Source organism: Mustela nivalis (assembly GCF_964662115.1).
Source record: "Mustela nivalis genome assembly, chromosome: 10".
Classification (NCBI taxonomy): Eukaryota; Metazoa; Chordata; class Mammalia; order Carnivora; family Mustelidae; genus Mustela; species Mustela nivalis.
In genome coordinates, this window is record NC_139029.1 from 69,072,038 (window position 1) to 69,096,561 (window position 24,524).

Sequence of the window (24,524 nt, forward strand, 5' to 3'; positions counted from 1 at the left end):
GTAAATTAAAGTGCTTAGACTTTACAAGCCTTGCGCTTTAGGAAACCTCCATGCCCTTTTGAGGAGGCTCTCAGTTCGTCTCCACTAGTGGTTCTGAGGTGCCTTGTTAGGTCCAGTTTGCTCTCACCTGGATTTAGTGGGAGGGGGAAAACTCAAGTTTAATGCTCGTGGGCCCTCGGTTCCTCTGGTCTTCCCCAGACGGCAGCTGGAGGGAGGCCACTCTTACCTCTCCCCGCCAGTGCCAGTGCCAGTGCCAGTGCCAGCCATGAAACCCTAAAATCAGGAGCACAGGTCGCTGCCCCCCAGCCACATCCAGGTAGAGCCAGGAGCAGAACCCACTTTTGCTTTTTGCTTATTGAAAATCACGGGATCTGAGCCACGTGCTGCCATTAAAAAATAACCCGTGAGTTTAAAAGCAGCAAATTACCTGTTGCCACAGGTTACTTTTAAGACATGCTTTTGTCCTGGAGGGCGTTGCAGCAGCCAGGAAGGATTCCGGGAGGGAGGGGGGGTTGGGAGAAGGACAGGATGCAAACCAGGGAGGGGATCTCCCAGGGCAGTCACTCCCGGCTATAACTCTCCTCTCCCAGCAAAGAGAACAGCTGAGCCAGTCCGGATCCCCTCCAGCCTGCCCCGGTGATTGCTTCACACTTCAGGCCTGCGGGGCTCACTGGAGCACACCTCAGCACCTCCGTGGGCCAGGCTTTCTCAGGCATTCTGCTGGAGGCTGGTCCCCTATATATACCACCGCTCCAGGGCCTGACGTCCGGTTTTAGGTTGCACCATAGTATAGAATCACTAAGGATTCAGAAGAGCTGCGTTGTACTCACCTGCCTTCATCACACCCTTGGTCCCCTCCAGATGGGAGACGCTGCTCTCAGCAGAGGGACGTCAGTAGTGAACCCAGTTGCCGTCATCGTGGGGCCGGCGTTCTTATGGAAGAGACAGACAAGGGACAGATAAACATGTTAGTGGAGAATACAGCATCTGTCCGTGATCTGTGGCACCGAGAGCATAAAGCAAGGAGGGAGGATCTGAGCGGCTCTGGGTGGGGAGGCCTTAGAGCAGGGAGTCCTGAATGGAGAGCGTGTCAGAGAGAACAGCAAGTGCTCAGTAGAAGGCAGAATCTGGCAAAGGGCGCGGTGGACACTGAACACAGCTGCTGTTACGAAGTGCTTACCACGCATGTAATTAGGCACTTTGTATACCTCGTGCGCTTCTTATATGCACCATTTCAATTAGTGGTCACAAGCGTCCTTTGACATGGGTACAATGATTCTCCCATTTTACAGGTGGTGAAGCAGTGACCGAAGATGACCTAATTGGCCTCAGCTCACATACTTAGGACACGACATTGAGGCTGGAGTTTGGGTCTAGTCTCAGTCCAAACACTCACATCCCTAACCTCTAAGAGCTCATGTTCCATGCTGCTGTATTGAAGGGTACCCCCAGACCCTCAGGGCTCAGTGTGGAGGAAAGAATGTTTTTGAAGCTGTATGTTGCCTGGAAGGTGCTTTGCTCACATCCAAACTGCATTCTTACATGATTGTTTTCTCTCTTACTTAGAAATATTGTTCAGGGCACCTGGGTGGCTCAGTCAGTTAAGCATCTGCCTTTGGCTCAGGTCATGAACCTGGAGTCCTGGGATCGAGCCCTACATCGGGTTCACTGATCAATAGGGAATCTACTTCTCCCTCTCCCTCTGCCCCCCACCCCCAAATTGTGCTATCTCTCTCTCAAATAAATAAAATTATTTATCTGACAGAGAAAGACAGCGAGAGAAGGAATACAAGCAGGGGAAGTGGGAGAGGGAGAAGCTGGCTTCCTCCTGCTGAGCAGGGAGCCCGATGCAGGGCTCGATCCCAGGACTCCAGGATCATGACCTGCTCTGAAAGCAGATGCTCAACGATTGAGCCACCCAGGTGGCCAAATTAATAAAATCTTAATTAAGTATACTGTTCAACCAAAATTGCTTTTTTGGGTGGCCTTCTGAGTCTTTGCTGCTTCTCTTACAAGCTAAAGGTGGTTGCTATCAGGATGCCCATGAATGTCATTCTGATTAGTTTTCTTTCAGGGCGTCTTAGAGGCGCCCCAAAGTTGCACACCTCTTTCAAGAGCCTGACGTGTGGGACCCTCATGTGTAAGGCTGTTTCATTCTTATGGTAGCCTGAAATCAGAAGTGATTATAAAAGGATAGCCATTTCGGTGAATGGTTGATCCAGCAGAACCATAGGCACGCAGTGCAGTTAGGTAGAATGGACAGCAATTTGAAATCAGTAGCTTTGAAATTTTAGAGAGTCAGACAAAAAAAAGAAAGAAAAAAGAAAAAAGAAAAAAACAAACCAGAAACCAAAACAACAACAAAAAAAACCCTACATGATTCTCAGCAGATTAGTTAATACTCCTCTTGGAGCCTCCCAGTCCTCATCTCCAAAACGGGAATAATCATGCCAACTTCTTTCCAGTCTTTTCAGCATTGACAAGAGAATATGCGTCTTGTAAAGACCTCCTTTGTCCTTCCCCAGAAAAGAAGAGGAAACACATTAACAAACGTAGAGCCTGGGTGCAGAGCTCAGTTCCTGTCTCCTAGATGTGAGAAGCCTGGAGGCTATGAAATCGCTCTGGAAGTTACCCAGGCCCAAATGGTAGCTCTGTGTGTTGGTTCTTCTGCTGACCTGGGGAGGCAAATCAAGGTCAATGAAGGATATCCCTTCAGGGAGAAATAGCACAGAGAGTGAAGTCAACTGTGAAACCATCTCCATATACGCATATTGGGTTTAAGAAGCCCCAAAGGAACCCCAAATACAAATACACCTCTGGGTAGCTGCAGATATGATTAGTGCTAAAGGGATGGATTTTGAGCCAATCCCTTTGAGTTTAGATCATGCTGCCGCTTACTAGCGGTGTGACCTTAAGGGACTTAACTTACCTGCCATCTTGGAACCTTTAGTTCACCCTTCGTGAAAGACATGCACGTAAAGATTAAAGATGAAAAATGTCGGATGGATAATAGTAACCCCTACCCCAGGATTGTCATGAAATTTAATAAGTAAATGTGTACACACACACACACACACACACACACACAGTCCCTGGCAAATTAAGCAACATTTAAGTGTTGGTTATTAGTATAAGGAGTATGAGGAAGGGACCAGGTTTGGGGGCGGGGGGATTCCAGGGCATGAGAGAGATGCTGCCACTTAACTATCCAGGGACTGGGTTTCCCTGGGAGAAGCAGCTCCTCAGCTGAAGAGACGCGGTGACTCTCGGGCGGGTGGGGACGAAGCGACACTCCGTGCCTTTCCAGTCACAGAGAGTGGGAGGGATGTTAAGTGTGTGCTGCATTGTCGTTAATTAATTTCTCAAGGGCTGCAGTAATCAGAAGGCTCATTAATGTGTTTCAGGCTGCCTTTCATTTAGAGAACCAGCGAGTAGTAAATGTAAATGCGGTGTACTTAGAAACCTTAGAAATCATTCAGCGCCGTCGTAGGAGGGGGGACGCCCTGCTCCTGTCTCTAAGGAGAAGAAAAAAACCCCCACAAGGGCTTCTTTAATCACATGAAAGAGGAGCAATTCTAACTCAACAGCGGCAGAGGCTCCCTGTGGCTTTTCAAAATATTATCGTTTGGACCTTGTTGTCCCTCTGCTCTTGCACAATGTTTAAAGATGCCACGCTCTATCTGTATGATACTCTCCCCAGCAGGGTGCTTAATCCTGACAGGCAGATTCCAGGGGGCCAGGGCCTGGCAGGGCGCCCTGAGCTCCTGGGGATGTGCAGCCCAGAGCGTCCCCAAGCCCCTGCTCGTTGGAGGCTTGGCTGCTAGGTCAGGCTGGGGGCACAGGTCAGTGGCTTCTCTAATTCTTCGAGGCCAACCTCAGGGTTGCATGCACCCCCTTCACTCTAACCTTGATCTCCCCTGAGGAGATGTTTGAAACGGTGCAGAAGTGAGAAGGTTTCCGTGGACCCCTTTCATGGACCTGGACCTCTTCTTCCCTGGCTATTCCCATTAAATAAATGAGCTTAGAGCGACACCCCTGTGAGTGTTTATTACTCTCATTGTGATTCTTAGTAACTGCTAGCAGCGTGTGGGCTGCAGGTTCTCGGGGCTTCTGTCCCTCTAGTTTTCCACACCTGGCTTCCTGATGATAATTACTGTACAGGTGGTCACCCACCACAGCGTCTTGCACTGTGACTCCCTCCTTCTTTCTTTCCCCATCCTCATGTGTGATCCACTTCAGTCAGTAACACCTATGCTCATTTTTACCCTCCCCCACTGCAGGGGAGGGGGGGGCTGGGTCTACCCACCCTCTGTCCAGTAGGGCATGGCTCCAGTGAGCATGGAGGTTAGCCCACAGAAGGCAGAGGTGGCCACAATCTGTGACACACCACACTCCTCCCGGGGGGGAAGCAAACATGCAGTCGCTTGACACATGTATGGCCCCACGCGACCCTACCCCCGCTCTCCCAGGGGACCCTGACGACAAAACCCCCAAATGGGATCCCAACCCACTTTTCCTCCTCAGTTCAGTTCAATGTAGGATTGAGCACCTACTATGTGCCAAGCTCTATGCGAAGTGCCAGGGATACAAAATGGGTAAGACACATCTCTACCCTTAGGGAACATAGAGTCTAGGGATTAAGTCACACCCAGAAATACAACCAAAATAAATGGAAGCACAGAGGAGAGCATGGAACTGAATCCTGCCTTCCTGGAGGAGCTGGGGCCTGACTTGACCTTTGAGGACACGAGTCTGAAGCACACGGGTGATGTGCTCAGGTTTATGGCTTATTTGCTCCTCACTGTACCACCCCAGAGGAAGCCTCTTGAGAACACCAGCCAGTCAAGCTCTAAAGATCACAGTTTTATACTCTGGCCTTCCAAGGAGTATAAATGAGCCATATCAGATCCAAGTTGCTCCTCTGTTGAACTAATATGATAATGGTGAGGAGGGCTCCTGGGTGGCTCAGTTGGTTAAAGGTCTGTCTTCGGCTCAGGTCATGGTCCCAGGATCCAGGGATGGAGCCTCGAGTCGCATCCCATTGGGCTCCCTGCTCATCAGGGAGTCAGCTTCCGCCTCTCCCTCTGCCCCAGCCCTGCACCCCCCACCTCTTGCTCATGCTCTCAAATAAACAAATCTTTAAAAAATACTAATTTGATAATGGATATCTAATCTTCAGATACCGGGTTGAAAGTTTATAGGGTGAAAGTTTCAACCTCTGTCTTAGTTCCTAATCTATAAACAGAGCTTTTGACTTGACTTGAAATGCTTTCTCTTCCATGAAACTTTCCTGTTCACAAGGGTTTGTTGCTGCCACCCGCCCTCAACCCCCTACAATGCAGTGTCCCAAGTGGGAACATGCCCCAGCACATCAGAGTACATGCTCCTATTTGTACACTTACAGGTCTATGTCACAATCATGGCCTAGACTTGAATCAGCTTCTCGTACGCAACATGTGTCATGTTATAAGATAAAGAAGAATCTTAGTCCCAGGCTTTGACACAAACCAGGCCAAGGCGGAAGTTCAAAGTGTTTATTGCCACATCTTGTGTTAAACCTGAATCATGTTTCACTCTTTAAGATTTCTGCTACATTTTACGGGCGCCTGGGTGGCTCAGTGGGTTAGAACCTCTGCCTTCAGCTCAGGTCATGATCTCAGGGTCCTGGGATGGAGCCCCGCATCGGGCTCTTTACTCAGCAGGGAGCCTGCTTCCTTCTCTCTCTCTGCCTACTTGTGATCTCTCTCTGCCAAATAAATAAATAAAATCTTAAAAAAAAAAAAAGATTTCTGCTACATTTTAATGATTGTTCTAAAAGTGAAGCAAAATAATGGGTCAAGTGCTTACAAATGCTCGACCTACAGGAAGCCCTCAGGAATGTTGCTTATGTTCATCACTATTAGGTAGTTCTGTTGAGGATTCTAGTCCTTCCCTCCTCTGGAGGAGAGGAATGAGTTCGGCATTGCCTTGATGTAGATGACTTTGGTCTCTCTGAACCCTTGTGTTGTTCTTTAATGTTTTGTGTTTGTATCTGGACTCCCTAATTAGACTAAAAGGAGTCTGAGGACTGTGGTCTTCTTAGATTTCTATTTTCTTTCCCTCACAGCATCTAGCACCTTCCTTGCACATAGCCGACGTGCAGTAACTATATCTAGATGCATTCATTGATTGGCTGGATGCCGGTGGCTGTGTAAATGCATATGAAAGTGTTAATTACCACGCGAGCTGGCCTCACCTGCTCCTTTGCCACTGCTTCTCAGTCCCGGAAAATGAGTAGGAGGAGGTTAATCCTGGGGCGGGGGAGGAACAAATCGAAAATACTGGAAACTCCTCCAGCGGACCGGTTCACATACATCAGGGTATCACTGCATCTGTTCCTCACACTATACACTGTCCCGGCAGATTCCTTGAGGAATCTGATTCGTCTTTGACCTTGAGGTTCAAGGGCACCAGATGTGGCACCGGTTTATTGTCCTAAGGTGCAAAACGACTTCTTCCGAGTTCAGGAGAAACCCCGGAGAAGCGGCCTGCTTCCTAGGTCACCCGCAGCAAGCTGGGGCAAACCGGGCTGGCTCTATCCTCACTTTCAAATAATAGGCCATTCAGTCTGAGGGAGAGAAATGAATCAGCACCCCCAGGGCCATTTGAGCGTCCCAGACAGCTGCCAGCTGGCCAGCCCATTTCAAACAACCAATTAGTATGAGCACCACAAGTTGATTTGAGCAAATCCAGGCAGCTCTCCGTGCAAAAACTAGAAGGCCCACATGTCTGTGTGGAAAATGAAGTTGTTTCCCCTTCCCTGGCATTGTTCCACTCCAAGAAACAAGCTTTATTTCTCCCAAAACTTGGCTTCCCTTGACTTGCCAGATGAAAAATGATGTGAAGTTATTGAAATCATCTGCTAAGGGAAATGAATCCAAGCTCAGCGAAAGAGGTTTTGCTGCTTTTTCAAAGCACATCAGTCCGCTTGTCTTTTTTTTTTTTTTTTAGTCCGCTTGTCTTATAAGCAAAATAGACTGCTGCTACCAGGTGAAGACAGTAATTATTTCAATTAGCAATTGTATTCTGTGTCGAAGGTAATGAGGAATAAAGAGGCTGGACCCAGCCCAACGATTCATTCATTATGTGTGCTTTCTCCTGTCCTAAGGTAGCAAAGAAACAGAGTGAATTCAGCTGTGCGATGACAGAGGCATCCCCCAGTGTAGACTGACTCAGTATTCATCATTTGCTGCCTGATAAAGGGGCAGCACAACCCTGGAGAATACACAGACAGGGGATGCCAACAGTGCCCACACCACTCCTGATCGAACACTGCCTTTGCTGCACACAGACCCTTGTGTGCGACGGCAAGCCATGAGTTTGTGCGGTGGTTAGTGAAACAATAATTTGCTGATATTTGTCACTCTATTGCTGAAATGAAATGAGGAAATCCCAAGGATCTACAGTATTTTTTATTCAACATCATCTTTGACCATTCTTTTGATTTTAAATATATGCATTTCTAGAATGGAAGGAAGGAAAAGAGGGGGCGGGAGACGAGACAGTAGGGCTACCTTGTTCTGGGAAGACTTTGACCAAATTGGGTTAATATGGCAGAAAAGATTGAGGCAGCTGATAGCCTTTTTGCAAATGTAGCACATTTGAAGTTTTTGCTTTGATTAGTGCCTCTCTGTGTTATCTGAAAAGTCTATCATGAAAGCAAGAACTGACAGTACTTCAAGGAGTAATTGACAAGTCCCTGATTAGAGTGAGTGATTTAACACATATTTCTTAGTAACTGATAGATGAAATAGCCAAAAATATTCAGTAAAGTTATAAAGATTTTGAACAACATGATTAACAAGTTTGCTGTGAAGGACTTATATGGAGCACTGCGCTCAACCAACTGGAGAATATGCTTTCTTTCCCAGATGACATTTTACATTTATGAAAACTGATGATGAATTAGGACATAAAGCGAATATCCAATCTCAACAAATTTCAAAGAATCAGTATATAAGACTGCATCACAATTAAGTTAGAAATCAGTAAAACTTATACCTTGAAACCTCTATACATTTAGAAATTTCAGAGTACAATTAAAATCCGGAGACAGAAAGCAGATTGTGGTTGTGGGGGGGTTGGAAGGAGAGAGGAAGGGGGTGTGACTTCGTAATGGGTCTGCGGCTTTCTCTGGAGGCAATGAGAATGTGCTGGAACTAGACAGAGGTGATGGTTGTACAACACTGTGAGTGCACTTCCATCTGGTTAATCTTCTATGAATTGTACACCTCAATCTGGTAAACTTTATATGAATTTCCACCTCAATGAAAAAGAGTGCTCATTATAACTCTGGGTTTAAAGCCTCATCTATGGATACACGGGTGTGTACAGTTTGTGAAACTTTTTCAAGCCATACACTTATGACGTGCATTTTTCTTTGTTTTATGTATATATGTTTACATTTTCTATATTATGCTTCAATGAAGAGCTTAAAAATAAAAAAGCATATCAACTAAAAGAAATCATAAAGTATGAAAAATGAGAACTGCATGACCCTACACTCATTTATGGTATGTGGTGAACTCATTCAGATCAAGAGGAAATAAGCTGCAACAGAGAAGGATGAAGAGTTGTCCAAAGTGCCCATAAAGGAAAATGCCCAGCTTTCAATATTTCTTTGGACAACGAAGAAAAGTTTAAAATGAATAAGAGGGCTACCAAATGTAAGAAGGGAGGGGAAAAAAGCAACAGAATATTCCCAAAGAAAGTAAAAAGAAGGAAATAACAACCTTAAAGAAACAGATATCAGAGATAATAATGATGATCATCAAAGCCAAAGACTGGGTCTCTGAAGAGATGAACCCCTAAGACTGAATAAGAAAATCTAAAAAATAGAAGACACACATGATATTAGGAATAAAAAAGAATACAAAAGATCGCAAATATAACAGAAATACAAGATGGAAAAATCTTGTGCCAATAAGTTTGAAAATGTACATTTTATTTATTTATTTATTGAGTAAAGTGATAGAAGTTTATTAAGTGAAGATACAGGGAAAGCTCTCAAGAGTGACAGGGGTCCTGACAGGGTTGCCAATGAGGGCCTTTAGGGTTGGTCTCTTATAGAAAGATAACTGGGGAACTTACATTTTAAATGGAAAAAATCCTAGAAAAATATATTTACCAAAACTGACTAAAAAAGAAATAGAGAGCCAGGATTATCAGCAGTAAAAATCTTCCTATGAAAGAAATCCTATGCTTTGAGGGTTTTATTTAGGAGTTCTAGGAGCTATATTTCACTTGATCTTAGCCAAAAGGCCGAGAAGCGATCTAGGAGATATTTCAATTACAGCCTCAGATTATAACCAGTATTCTAAATAAGCAGGATTCATGGGATGTAATCAAGACCGTTACTACGCTGCTGTCTCCTACTATCCCTTTAAATCTTCTCAGTGAAGGTAACCCTTTCTCTGCCGTTGGATGAAAACTCAGGCAAGCCCCTTGACTTTTAAGGTTATTATGGAGTAACAGAAATGCCTGTGTTATCCTGCAGTCATAAACCCAAACTCAAATTAGTCACTTAAAATATCTTCTTACAATAGAAGATAGGCTTTCAGTTTAAAAGTTAAGGCTTCTCTTTCCCCAGCTCGGGGCTATGGCACACTGACCAGCTGTTTTGGGGAAAAGAAACGGAGTCAGCCTCTTCTCTTTTTCTCTCGTACCTTTCCAATCACTCCCCAACCCCCATCCCACCCCCACCACTGTCCCATCTATAAGTCAGGGGTCAGTCAAGAAATTGATATTATGCTAGTGATTCGAGAACAAAATTAATGTGAAAAATCATTAATTAAATTGAAGTCACTAACCAGATGAGACTAATGAGACAAGAAAAAAATTCTAAAGTATCATAAGTGCAGCAATTTCAAGCTGAAGCTACCATTCCCCGGGGTGAGGGAATAAAAGAAAGATGTTAAAATTCTTGAAACTTCAAACCACAGGCAAAGGACCCTACAGAGTTGAAACTCTGGATACTGAAGTGCCTGAGCTCAGAGGAGGGAGCTTATGAGGCTGGACCCAAAGTCTGAAGAGGATGTAGTCCTGTCTTAGGATAAAGGGGTGAATGTGAGGAGTCTGGCCTTACAAGTCTTGTTGAAACTGTAAATGGGACTGGCTGCTGCTGTGGAAGGAATCGTCTCTGATGGGGTGAAGAAGCTGGGCTAGCGGGACACTCACAGGGACCAGGCAGGAAGGAAGAAGGGAGGAGCACACCCCTTCCACTCCTGCAGCCTCCCAGTCCCCGTCCAGCTCCTTGACTGCCAGAGCCCAACAGGGAAGGGCTGGCAAATCAGGCATGTGGTTTTCAGGAGGGTGGCCCTAGCATTACAGAGCAGAGGAAAAAAAGGTGGACTTTTAATAAATGTCAGACCCCCATTCACTCACCGCTTTTCTGGTCCTCTCCAGCTTGGGGAGATTGAGAAGGAAGGAAACAGAAAGCCTTTACTTAACTAGTTCTGTGATTAGAATGCTTTGCTCTCTCTGGACCTGCTGGGTATTTGAAGCTGATTCTTTCTCATGGAGGGCTTTCATGTGAACTTTGGCAAACCTATTTTCTTACCCCATCACCGCTGATTTCCTTTGATCTAAATGAATGCACTGTATTCTGGGAGTTGCTTATTAACCTCCATTTAATGGCCAAATAAGCAGTGTCCAGCTTCTCCGCTAATGAAACCTGTTTACCTCTCCAACTGAGCCAACTTTATTTGAGACAATATAAGATGACCCCGTGCCAGCTCTTTTGTGTGCATCTGGCTGTAACTGAGCCAAAGGAACACTCGTGGATTCCTTGCCCAGGCAAATTTGGGGAATGCAGACTGACTCAAGCCCAGGAGCGCCTTTCTTTCACTCCGTCACCAAAGCAGCTAGTCAGCCCTGTTGTTGCCTTTTGTGTTTCAGATAAGAGCCAGACACAAGTCCACTAGGCCTCCCCTAGTTCCTAGGGGAACCACTGAATCCCTCCTTGGCTTGAGCAGCCATGTTTGCCAAAGAAATCGTCTTTCAAAATTTCCATCACCCTCCCTCTGTCAAGCTATTGACACGCTTGAAAGGATGAGGTGTTGTTAATGTCAAGGAACTGATTCCTGGATCTGTCTTCTGAAAAGACTATCTTGGCCTATCATCTCACTTTGGAAGTTTATATCTTGAATCTTGATATGCCAATTGGAACTTGATTGAACATCTTCTTGTAGCAATCTTAAATTCTTCCAGTTCATCTTGTGAGACTAATATAACTCTGATCCTAAAATCAAAACAGAACTAGAAAGGAGAATTACAGGTTAATCTTATTCATAAGCAAATTGCAAAAACAAACAAACAAAAACACACACACAAAAAAACCCTCAAACTATTCTAAACAATTACCAATCCAGCAGAGTATGAAAAAGATAACCCATCATACTAAATTGGATTTATCCTGGGAATGCAATGTTGGGCTAACATTATAAAGATGATTAATTTAATTCATTGCATTAACAGATTGGATGAAGAAAAAACCATTTGATGATCTCAGTAGATGCAGAAAAACCATCTGAGTAAATTGTGACAGAAATTCTGAAGATTATAATTAAGGAGGTAAATTTCAACAAGATAAAAGCCAAAAAGACCCCACTTATGGCAAATACCATTCTTCCCGGTAAAACTTACAAGCCTTCCTTTTAAAATCAGGAACAAGCTGAGGATGCCTAATGTCATTGTTATAGTCAACATTATTCTAATTGCACGGGCAAAATGTAAAAAAGAAATAAAAGGTATGCAAATTGGAAAAGAAGGAATAAAATAATCATTATTAGCAGATTGATATGATGCCTGAAGAGAATATTCAATAGAATCTATAGTTGAATTATTAGAATTGAGAAGATAATTTAGCGAAGTGGCTAAGTATACAAAACCAATTGCATTTCCATACAGCAGCCATAAAATTCATAGTAACAGAACTTTTTAAAGATACCATTACAATAGAATCAAAACTATAATAAAATAAAGGCAAGACCTTTATGGAGAAAAACTTTATTGAAAAACAGTAAAGAAGACCAAAACTAACAAACAGGTATAGCATGTTCATGGGTAGAGAGACTCAATATGATTATGTCGACTCTCCCCAAATTCAATGCAATTAAAATCAGTTTCTCAATGGTTGGTCATAGGCCTTATTAATCTGGTTCCAAAATTTACCTGGAAGAGCAAAGGCCACGGAATAGTCAAGATACTCAGATACTCTTGAGGAATAAGAACAAGGGGTGTGTGTGTGTGTGTGTGTAAGATGAGGTGGCCCTGTCAAATATCAAGATTGCTAAATCTATTTAAATAAAGCAATATGATATTGGCACAGGAACAGACAAATAGACCAAAGGAAAGAATGGTGAGCCCAAATATGGATCTTATAAACATCTGATGCTGATCTGCTGGCACTCTAGAATAGCTGGCAGATGTAGAAGGGATGGCAGGAAGTGAACTGTTCAATAGTGTGCGAACAAGAGTTTATCCATATTGGATAAAAATGATATTGGATTCCTCCCTTGCATCATATACAAAATAAAGTCCAGCTGAAACGAAGATTTAAATGTGAAAAAGAAAAACTGTAAAAATTTTATGTGTCAACATAGAAAAATAGTTTTGACTTTTGGTAAGGAAGTATTTTCTAAATAAGACCCAGAAAATACAAACCATAAGGAAAAGATTGATAAATTACAGAAATTCAAATTATGAATTTCTTTTTTTCAAAAGACACTGTAAAGAGAGTAAAAAGACAAGCCAAAACCTGAGAAGGCATATTAGTCATGCACATCATTAACTAAAAATTAGTATATAGAATCCATGAAGAACACCTAAAAATCAGTAAGAAAACAAAAAGAACCCAATAGAAAATGAGCAATAAGAATGAAAAGCTTTTCACAGAAGAGGAAACATGAATGGCCAATCAATATACAAAATGTACCTTAATTTCATTAGTAATCAGGAAAAGCAAAATGAAATGACAACGAGATATTTAGACACCTACCAATGGGTACAAATATAAAACCTGACCATTTTAAGCAGTACAATGAGGTCTCCTACACACTTGCAATGGGTGATACAATCACTTTGGAAATCACTTCTGACATGTCTAGTGTAGCTGAGACAGCATGTCTCCTATGACTCCCAGGAATATTCTTAGAAGAACTTCTCCACATGAGCACCAGGAGATATGTCTGAGGCAGCACTGTTTCTATTAACAAAAAATGGAACACAACTCAACAGGAGAAAAGACAAATCAATTGAGGTATATTCATAAAATGACTATAACAGTAAAAATGAATGAGCTATATAACTGAATTTCAGAAATGGAATGTTGAGAGGAAAGGAATACATGAAATATGATATTTTAATAAACTTGGAAAATAAGGAAAGCCATATTTTGTTTAGGGATATATATATATATATATATGGTAAAATATAAACTATAGCAAAAGGATGATAAAACCAAATTTAAAAACAATGCTTATCTATCAGGGAGGCACCATAGGTCTGTGATTGGCAAGACAGTATTGCCAGATAAAAATGGGGAGGGGTCAGGTAACTTCAAATGTAAATATGAATAATGTTTTTAATGTAACTATATCCCAGATATGGCACAGGACATACTTATACTAAAAGTTACTTACTGTTTATCTGAAATTTAAAATTAATAGGGAATATTTTATTGTTGCTGTTGCTTGTTTTGGGATAAATACAACAATCCTACTCAGTGACGATATTTATAACGTACCATTTCTTAGGTTGTGTGGTAGTTTCATAAGTTGTCTGCACATTTTGTTGTTTGTTTTTTAAAAAAGCAGACAACCAACTTGAACGCAAGTCTTCCCCTGTTTACAATTCTATTTGGTGGATCTACAGCTTTTGCTAAAAAACCAGCAACAGCGAAACTGAGGTGTCAGGTGCCGGTCCCCTGTGACCACTGGCGGATGCGTCATATTTCCTGTGGCTGGGCCCTCTCCTTACTGCTCCCTGTGCTCCTGTTGGTGATGACTTCTCCCCATCCCACAACTAGAGCTGTTCGCCACAGTTTGGTAGGGTATCCCACCATCTTCCTTCCATTATGTCTGTAAGTGTGGGGTATTATGCAATGCATGACCCACTTTAAGTTCATGTTCCAAGTATAAAGGCTTTTTTAACCATCAAAAGGCCTTCTTATCTCCCCAGTTCCTCAGAGAAAATGTCAGAAAAGAGATCACAAAGAACATCCGGATTAAAGAGGCTATTAGTTGCAAAATCACTTTCCTAGTCCCATGGGGAAAGCTTACTGGAGGGAGAAGAACCTTCCCCAGAATTCGATTGATGAAGACTCTCTATATAAAGACTCTTCTTGAAGGAAGTGCGTAAGTAAAGGGTACAGACTGCAAAGAATTCTAAGGACCCCCAAAACAAGAGTAGAACATTCCAGCCCAACACAAAGCAAGGTGTGGAGAGTTGGGGCGGGGGTTGGTGCTCAACACATACAGAAGAGATTCTGACCAGATGTGACACTCATGAGCCCTAGGACTGGGAGCCACTGTATTCCCCAAAGACTGGCACAGAGTTGTCCTCAATACATGTTTGTGGGTGGAATACATGAATGCATAATAAATGAAAGAAGTTACAAGGGGAGTGTAAAGATTATTATCAGATCCATAGAAAGGAGGGATTAAAGAGTCACAGCAGAATCTGCTGATTCTCCTGTATTTCTCGTGTAGGCACACTCAGAAATTTTGCAGGTCTGGCTCCAGACCCCAGCAATAAAGCAAAGATTGCAATAAAGCAAGTCAGTCTACCATAATCTATTAAGTGTGCAATAGCATTACGTCTAGAACAACAATGTGCATGTCTTCATTAAAAAATACTTTCTTGCTAAAACAACAACAACAACAACAAAAACTCTAACCAGCATCTGAGCTTTTGGTGAGTCATGGTCACTGATCACAGACCACCATAACAAAGAAAGAATGATGAAAACGTTGGAAACAGCATGAGAATTCCTGAAATGTGACGCTAAGCACTCATGACGTGAGCAAATGTGGTTGGAAAAACAGTGCTGGTAGACTTGCTCAACACAGCATTGTCACAAGCCTTCATTCAATTTGTAAACAAAAAACCCCCAGCAGTATCTGCAAAGTGCCATAAAGCAAAGCACCATAAAACGAGATACGCCTTGTATATGGGTGAGTAAACTGTTTACAGCTCTCAGTATGAAAAGTGGATTCATAAAACCTGAAAAAAAAAGAACTCCTGATTGAAAGTCACGTATCTATTCCAGTTGAGAAGCTGGTGTCCACGGTAGGCAGAACCACAAAGCAGCTCCTAACCAGCGCCACCTTTACTGGGCCCGCTCCGGGCTTGGTATGCTTAGTCACCCTGACGCCTGTCTCATAACTCTTTGATTCCTTCCGGCTCACCCTGAGGGATGATGGCCAAGCTTCTGATACTTGCCCTATTGCCATAAGGCACCGACACAGTGGCCTTCTCCATCAGTTCTTGCATCTAGCCATGCATGCACTGAACATTTATAAAGCATGCACCAGGTCCTGTACTAAGTCTTGGAGATTTAGAGGTAGGATTTAGTGAGCACTTACTAAGGCAGGCGCAGTGTTAAGAACATTGCTTAAATTAGCTAACTTGCAACCCTAAGTATTGTTATCCTATTTTACAGATGGGGAAACTTGGGAATAAGACATGGTCTCTGGCTTCGAGAGAGAAATCAGACATTTATGATCCATCATTCCAAGGATTTTCCAAAGTGATAGGAACAGTGTGAATGTGATCTGAGATGCTATCTCTTGCTGCTTAACGACATCACTACCCCATTAGCAGCTTTAAACAACACCCATGCATTTTCTCACAGCCCTGGAATCAGGGTCCAGGCATGGGGTAGTGGATCCTCTGTTGCCAGGTCTCTCACTAGCCTGCCGTGGAGCCATCAGCAAGGGCTGGCTTCTCATCGGAAGACCCGCAAACTCCTGTAGTCCCCGACAGTGTTTGGCTCCTGTGGCTGTCAGATTCGGGGTCTCAGTTTTTTGCTGGCCATCAGCCAGCAGCTCCCCACCATGGCATGCCAGTCCCCCTCTCCACGGGGAGGCTCTGGTCATGCCGCCTGCTTCTCCAAAGCCAGCAAAGGAGAGGCACTCCCGGCTAGAGGGGCATTACCATCTTCTGTAACAATTCAGAAGGGACATCCTCTGTCTTCGCTGACTTATAAGAGTTAAAGTGAAGTCGCAGGTCTGGCCACACTGTGGTCGGAAGGGGTCACAGAGGGATGTGAATGCAGGAGATGGCAGGGTGGGAAGCGCTGTAGTCTGTCCGCCTTTTGCTCTTCTTCATCAGCCCAGATGAGCTGCCCCTGCAATCTGCCTCTGGGCCTCCCACAGCTGCCCCACGTGGCTGCGCACTCACCAGCCTGCTGCCGGGGAGGCACCCCGCCCCCACCCAGCGTGGCGAGGTACACCGTGCGCATAACGAGACGCAGCCGCCCTCCCACTTCCATTGGTGTTTATAACACTGCGTGATGACTGTTTCTTTTTCTCTCTCTTCGCTATACTAAAAGCTCCCTGAAGTCCAAGACTAAGACTTTTCTTTTTATATCTCCAGGACAGCAAGTGCCCAAAGGGGTTAGTCAGATAAATGGAAGAAAGATGGCAGCACAACCAGCTTTCTTGGGGAGCCACCAGGAGGCACTGGGAAGACTTTGCAGGGAAGGTGCATGCGTGCTCTCCTTCATCACTCAGAGCTGGCCACTGAACTCTTTTTTTTTTTTTTTTTTTAAGACTTTTATTTATTTATTTGACAGACAGAGTTCACAAGTAGGCAGAGAGGTAGGCAGAGAGAGAGGAAGGGAAGCAGGCTCCCTACTGAGAAGAGAGCCCGATGCGGAGCTCGATCCCAGGACTCTGGGATCATGACCTGAGCCAAAGGCAGAGGCTTTAACCCACTGAGCCACCCAGGCGCCCCTGGGCACTGAACTTCTTTAAAGAACTTCGGGAACAATCTCCAGTGAAATATAATGAAAATCTTGGTTTGCTGGGCTTTGGGTAATCCCCTTGGAGGGAAAAACAAAATACCCTTCTGATTCAACCCACCGCACACCAGTGTTCTTGTTCTCATCGTAGGGTAGTGGGAGGTAGCAAGTGGAATGGTTCCTATTTTTCCGGAACTGGCAGGTAGAGCCCAGAGCAGAGAAAGAGTGCTATGCTTTCTGCAGTTGGAGTCAGACCGGCACCGGCATCCAGCACTGGGGAAGGCCTCTCTGCAGGGCAGTGCCAACCACATGCTCCTCCCCTCTACCCTGCTTCCCCCACTGTTCTCTACAAGCCCCTAGGGCACCCCGGGAGCTTGGAAGTCAACATAAGGTGAAAGTGGCCAGAACTACCGACCGCCTTAAAACTGGTTATAATTTAAGATCATTATCAAGTCCCCTTTCATCTTCTTCATATAAAATCATTTCTGTTTCTTTATGGTTGCCCCATTACAGGTCTTCAGTCGTCCACTGTGATGATTCTGACTTCTCATTCTAGTAACGTGAAGATCAACACCCTGTATTCCAGGTCATGAAAGCACCTGCCCAAGGGCTCTGCCCTTCGGACCTGACCAACAGCCCAATGCGGAAGCAAATGGAAATTAGGACCAGCAGCCACATGTAAGGAAACCAGCGACACATGCAGCAGTGAATAAGAATTTGAGTGCTAAAACCATTAGTGGCTACCATTTCAAAATGATCATTCTATGGTTTTTTCCAAGGGGACAGAGTTGGTTCCTCAAATTAAACTAATAAAGAAAGAGAACATCAAATGCTTGCCTGAACGCCACACTCCCTGCACCGTCTTGGGAAGGAGAGGCAGGGATGAGCGGAGCGGAGCTTTGATGGAATTCACGCTATCTGTTCAGTCACCAGAGGCCTTTGGACCTGATGTTCCTCTGCGTGCCAAGGAACGCTTTGACTCAGAACAAAGGCACCCACCAGCGAAGTTCACGGCCTTCTGCTGTTCCCACCAGAGCACAGATCACCTTCACACTGTCCAGACGCTGATTTCACTCCTGCTGACTGCCTCCCCTGGCCCTCTTCCTGAAGGATGACATAGTTAGAAAGTTTCTTTTATGTTGCTTCTATTAAATGTGAGTTTTTTGGTGCCCTTGAGTGGTTCTGAGGCAATAAAAACGATTCAGAGGTTAACATTGTTTTTAAAAATTAATATTCAATTTATTAAGGTTACAGATTAAAAAACTAATTTTTCCTGAAGCTTTTAAGTTCTGCATCAAATCTTACTGTTCCTTGTCTATTATGTATATAGCCTGTTACATATTCTTAAACTATGGTAAAGGCCTTTGAATAATATGTGATCCTATTTCTAAGCTAATACCTTCAAGCATTTTAAATTGCATTTATAACTCAATGCATTCTGTTTTTTTATTATTTCAATGTTTTGATTGAACTAACATAACTTCCCGAGTACTCAACTAACAAAGAACACTAGTAAGTCAAACCTGTAAGGAGGGCTAACCTTTTAAATATTACAATACTGTATATATAAACTTAATAAAAGCACAACTTAAAAATCTAAAGCAATTATTCATACATTATAAATTGGAGTTTAAATCCTATTCATTTTAATATTAGGTCAAATTGTCTCAAACATTACAGGTACATGAAACACTAAATATAAGCGTCTCCCTCACACATAATATTAATATACAACAGGTTGATTTCCTTAAACACATCCATACTGAAACCTAAAGCAGCCTGGTGTTGAGTGATACTTAGGTGCTGTACTGGCTCCCTAGGGCTATGTGACAAATGACCACAAATGAGGTGGCTTGAAACAACAGAAGTTTCTGCTCTCTCAGTCTGGAGGCTGGAAGTCTGAAATCAAGGTGCTGGTCAAGCCCTGCTCCCTCCGGAGGGCTGAGAGGAGCATCCCTCCTTACCACTTCCAGCTTGGGTGGCTCTGGGCATTCCTTGTCTTTCTTGGCTTGTGGAAGCCAAATCACTCCAGTCTCTGCCTCTAGCCTCACATTGCCTCGTCTGTGTGCCTCCTTTTCTGTCTCCTATAAGGACATTTGTCATCGGACCACTGCTCTTATTTCAAAATCTTTACTTTTATTACATCTGCAAAGATCCTTTTTCCAAAGAAGGGAATATATACAGGTCCCAGGGATTTGCATGTGGAGATATTTGGGGGGTGGGGTGGGGCACGAGCCACCACTGTTCAACCCTCTCTACCTACAAGGGGACTTGTCATTCCAGTGAATCATGGTAATGCCCAGAGGTGGTAGCTGAGTGCCTTTCTGGCAGCAACACTGGTTGACTTCCTAGTTCTGTTTACAGCACCACTCTCAGTGCCTTTCAGATGAGCTTGTCTCATAGTTCACAGCTCTGAGTTCCCATTCTGTCTTACTGGATTTATCTCCTCACAGACTTCTACATTAACTTCCTCCTACCTGGACTACACACTTTACTCAATTAGGGTTTTCATTTATTGACTCTTAACGTATATAAATATATTATGTGGTTATCTCTAAAGGTATTTGTACTTGACAGAATCCTGGATTCTTTTCATATCCTTCCAATCAGTTAAAATCATCGAAATATCTAGGGTTACTAAAAGAGTATCCAATTGAATTTCTGTATCTCTCTTATGGTTCTGCCTGGCTAGTCATTCATACTTCTAAGGTCATTCCATTGCCAGGTGCAAACGATTGGTTAGGAATTCTCTTAGGACTTTGAACAAGCTGTTGAAAAAATGAGTCTCAGTGAACCAATTCAATAGTAGGTCTTTACTTAAAGGAGATGGCATTGTAGAGTGGTAAAGAAACTCTTCTATGTATAAGCTGGTGGCTTGGGAAAACTCGCTAGTCTTTTTGAGCTGGTGTATGCCTGTATATAAGGTGTTGGTAACATCATTCCAAGTTACTTGATTGGGTTGTGAGGTCTAAGAGAGATGGTGCACATACAGTACTTTTCTCAGTGCCCAGTTTATAACAAGCACACAAAAAGTGTTAGTGATTAGAACACTAGAATTTCAGAAGAGTGTTTCCATGTTTCCTTAGGGACTATTTTTTTTTCTTAAACAAATCTTTTATTTATTACTTTAGTGGGGAGGGTGCACCATTCCTGGAGGTACTGCAATACCAGGTCGATGCGTGGAGTGGAAGGAGCAAGCTCCTATTCCAACTCCCTACTCCAAAAATCCATTTAATATATTGTCCTTGGATAGAGGACATATCAGATATTAAACTGATAAGAACAGATATTACACTTGATCTTAGCCAAAAGGCCAAGAAATGATCCTTAGGGACTATTTGAACACAAATTTGGTATAGGTAGAAATGTTCCTTAAAAGGAGGTTCCTTCCTGCATATCATATATTCATTCATTTTTATATTCAAATATTTATTGAGCACCTAGTATTTGCTGGGCACTGTTCTAAGTGCATGGGATGATGACTGAATAAAACAGGCAATCATCCCTGTTTCATGGAGGGATGAGGTTGAGGGAGGTTTATAGAAGGTGAAAAGTACTATAGAAAGAATGGAGCAGGGGAAGGGGACAGGGGAGTGCCAGGAGTGGGACAGGTTGAAATCTAGATAGGATGGTCAGGGCAGATCTCATGGAGAAGGGGACACTGGAGTAAAGACTTGAAGGGGCTGAGGGAATAAGTCCTATACAGATACATGTGAGACAGCATTTCAGGCAGAGGAAGCAACAGTGTAAAGGCCTTGAGTTGGGGGCATCTCTGACACGTTCAAGGACAAGCAAGACAAGTGGGTAACTTGAGTACTGGGAGAGAGGGGGAGGGTAGAAGGGGAAAAGGTAGAGAGATGACAGGCCTAGACAATGAAGGTCACTGGCACCCCTTTAGTAAGATAGGAGACCATCACAAGGCCAAGAGCAGAGGGATGACAGGATCGGACCTGAATTTTAAAAGGATCACTCTGGCCACAGTGTGAATAAATAGTAGGAGGGCAGGGTAGAAGCAGGGAGACCAATCAGAGGGTATGTAGGAATTCAGACAAGAGACAAAGGTAGCTCACACCAGAACACAGTACTAAAAGTGGTGAGAAGTGGTCAGATTTTCTTTTATGCTGGAAAGCACTATTTGTTGATATATAGGATGTGGGGTGAGGAAAAGAGAGGTGAGGGAAGATGTTAAGATTTTTGACCTGAGCAACCTGAAGGACTGTACTGCCGTCAACTGAGATGGGGAGTGCTGTGGGGAGAGCAAGTTTGGGGTGAGAAGGAATGACCACTAGACACTGAAGGGGACTTTTCTACCTGAGTTTAGAGTTTGAAAGAGACAGAAAGAGAGAAGTCCTGGGTAGAGATAGACATTTGAGGGTGGTCAGCATATAGATGGCCTTCAGAGCCGAGTGACTTGATGATGTGACCAAGAGTGAAGGTAGAAGGAAAAGAGAGCAAGACCAGTGGTCCCTGGTGGGGGCCCCACCAGGATTAAAACGTGAAGCAGAAAAGTAAAACCAGCAAAAGAGACTGAGAAGGGACAATGAAGAGAATGTTTGGCCTTGGAAGCCAAGGAGCTGTGTTCTCCATGGTGCCAGAGTCTGCAGCTAACTCTGAGAATGTCCTCCATGTGCTGACAGCGAGCCCCTTCGGGTCACCTCGGCTGTAGCCCTGACTCTTCCTCTCCCGCGAAACATCTTTTACCTTTCTGCATTGACTTCCATAAGGGAATCAAATGAATTTTAGTAATTAAAAAATAATAAAGGTAATAAAAATCAAGACATACACTCAGGGTAGCCATGATGATTTTTTAAAAGTATGCCTACAACTCATTCACATAATCTACATAAAATATACACTTCTCATGCAAATGCCCTCGCAGACACTGATTCTTAGGAAGATTTCTGTTGATCCCACAGCAATCATGACCTTTATACTATACCCTACAAGCTGGACAAAGGCGATCCAAATCGCACTCTGAATAGCCATAACTTTGGTCATGCATTCTGAACAGCGGGTGCAACCTATGACTATCAGTCCCTTTCTCGTCCCATGAATAACTACTGGAAGACCCTTAGTCGCTAGTGTAAGCCGGTTTTGAACTCAGGGTCTATCTTATTTTCCTTGGGATTTTTCTCAATACTGAGCACACTGTCTGGCTCATGGTAGGTACTGTCTAACGTCAAGTTTGCTCAGGGAATGAATGAATGCCTGCTGTCCTGAAGAATGGCTCAAACCAAACAGACTTCCTAGGTCAGAAACTTGAAACACAGACAAGAATAGCAATTACACCTAGAAAGTTGCCTTTGTTGTTAAATTCATGGCATAGTTTTTGACCAGATCATTTATATATATATTTTTCTTTTCCCCATGTAACATTAAAAAAAAAACCAAAACTCCAAAGTGTAGACTTTTTACCCCAGGACAGGGAAGACACCTTCCACCTTATATGAACCACATATATTTCCAGGAAGAATACTAGGCAGAAAGAGAGTAGATTCCGTTTTTTAATCAGCAGTTCTATTGAGGATAGATGCTATTTCTATTTTTCATCTCTTTCCCTCTCTCACTTTTGCTATCATTTCAGGAATTATGATTTTCCATATTCTCAAAGTAAAAAAAAAAAAAATCACTGACAGAAGGCAAGCAAACCAATGTCATTACTGAATATATTGTACCAGTGCATATGAGAAGCTTTATCACTGGCCAAAGGGGCATAAAATAGAGCTCGTCTGCAAACCAATCAAAAGGATCATTTCCATGGGTAGCCGCCTTATTAGATGCGTAATCAACAGTCTACCTAGGGCCTCTTTCCATGGGAGAAGCCGGGGAGATAAAGATTCATTTTGTCAGCGTGTTCTACTTTTTCATCGGATTCTTTGCTGTCTCCAGATTTTTTTTCAGCACTCAAACAGACAGCTATAAAATTGATTGGCTTGAAAGCCAAATAAAATAAAACACAGTAGCCTACTTTATCATTTACTACGAGCTATTTATTATGAGCAGTGTTGTGTTGGGATATCGACCCTGAGATTAAAGCTAGAGAAATATAGATTCTGAGATTCTGTGGACACATAAAGCTCCCCAGCCATGGTGACAGATGATAATGAGATTATACTCAGAGGCCATCTTTTATCTCAATGGAGCCCAACAGCTATCATTTTTTAAAAAATAATGAATTGTACAAACAATGCAGGGAGCATTTGCTTAGCAGTTCCGCAATGCAGCTTCCTTGAGCCCCAAGTACCTTGGCAGGCTGCCCGGCGATCTGGCCGCCGAGGACAGCCACTCCCCCGACTCATCTATTTTGCTGGCTGGTCGGATCATATGTTCTCTTATTCACCTCAACACACCTGGCCACAGGAGGCGTCCTTCTCCCTGAACATTCCTCATATTTGTCCTGTTCTTTCTTGCCTCCAGGTCTTTTTTCTGACGATCCCTCCGGCTGAGAAGCCCTCTTACATGTCCAAAATCAAAATCCACTTCCTCCTTGAACACAACAGCTGTAGTCTCACATCTTTCATGAACTCTTAAGCAAAACCTTTAGAGCAAATTGGTCCGGATCCAAGTCCTGGCTTTACTACTTATTAGCCGGGTTGCCAAAGGCCACTCACATCACCTTTCTGAGTTTCAGGTTCTTTACTGCAAAAGCAGAGGTTAAAAATTCTTACCTCTAAGAGTTTTACCTAATTATTATCTTATATCAGACCAAGCATGTGAAGCACACAGCACAATTTCTAACCCTAGTAGGCACTCACTTAATGTTAGTTTCCTCTCTTGGGCTCCTTTGCTCAGTTAAAATTTCAGTCCCCACTTAGTAATTAAACAGACACTGAATTTTTCCCAGCAGGGTGTCCTGGATCGTAGGCTTTTCCCTGAACCTTCCCTTCACCTTCTTGCTTTAATCCATGGTTCTGAAGCCTGACTGCACATGGCAATCCCTTCAGATATATACCATGGTTGGGTCCAAACCCTAGAAATTCTGACTTAATTGGTTGGGACAGAGCCCAGACGTTACTTGACAGATAATTCAGCTCTCTGTCTGCATCATGGCTGCAGCCAAGCAGCTAGACAGGCTGGAGGGAAATACAGAAACTTTCTGAATGGTCTTAAATCTGTACCCACTCACCTCACTAGGTGGGCCTTGGTGCAGCAGCCCTACTGAGTTCCTCGTCCACTCGCTGTCCCGCTCTCCTGGGCGTGACTTCTCACTTCCTCTTCTCCCTCAACTCCCGAACTCCTCCTGCCTTATCATGACCCTCTGCTAACGGTCTGGTCTGTGGTACTCACTGATAAGACAGGAGGAAAGCCCTGAGCATACCACATCGGCACATCTCTGCCTCCCTGCATGCATACCCTGTTTTCTTTCCTCTTACTGTGAATGGAACATCCCTGTTGCTGTGACAGACCAGATCCTCCCTTAAACCCTGAAGCTCACCCTTTCCAGCAATCATCAGTACGACTTTCCTGAATCATCACTTAATCCCTCTCTACTGGACCATTCCCACCAGTGACTACATGCTAT

At 43.6% G+C, this 24,524-nt stretch overlaps 1 long non-coding RNA gene across 1 annotated transcript; it reads right to left on the minus strand.

Moving 5' to 3' along the window:
- Positions 1–852: 852 nt before the first annotated feature.
- LOC309843049 lies at positions 853–24,188 on the minus strand. Its single transcript, XR_014299923.1, has 3 exons — positions 24,129–24,188; positions 18,002–18,106; positions 853–932 (listed from the first exon to the last, which is right to left on the minus strand). It is a non-coding gene; the product is annotated as an uncharacterized lncRNA (long non-coding RNA).
- Positions 24,189–24,524: the final 336 nt, after the last annotated feature.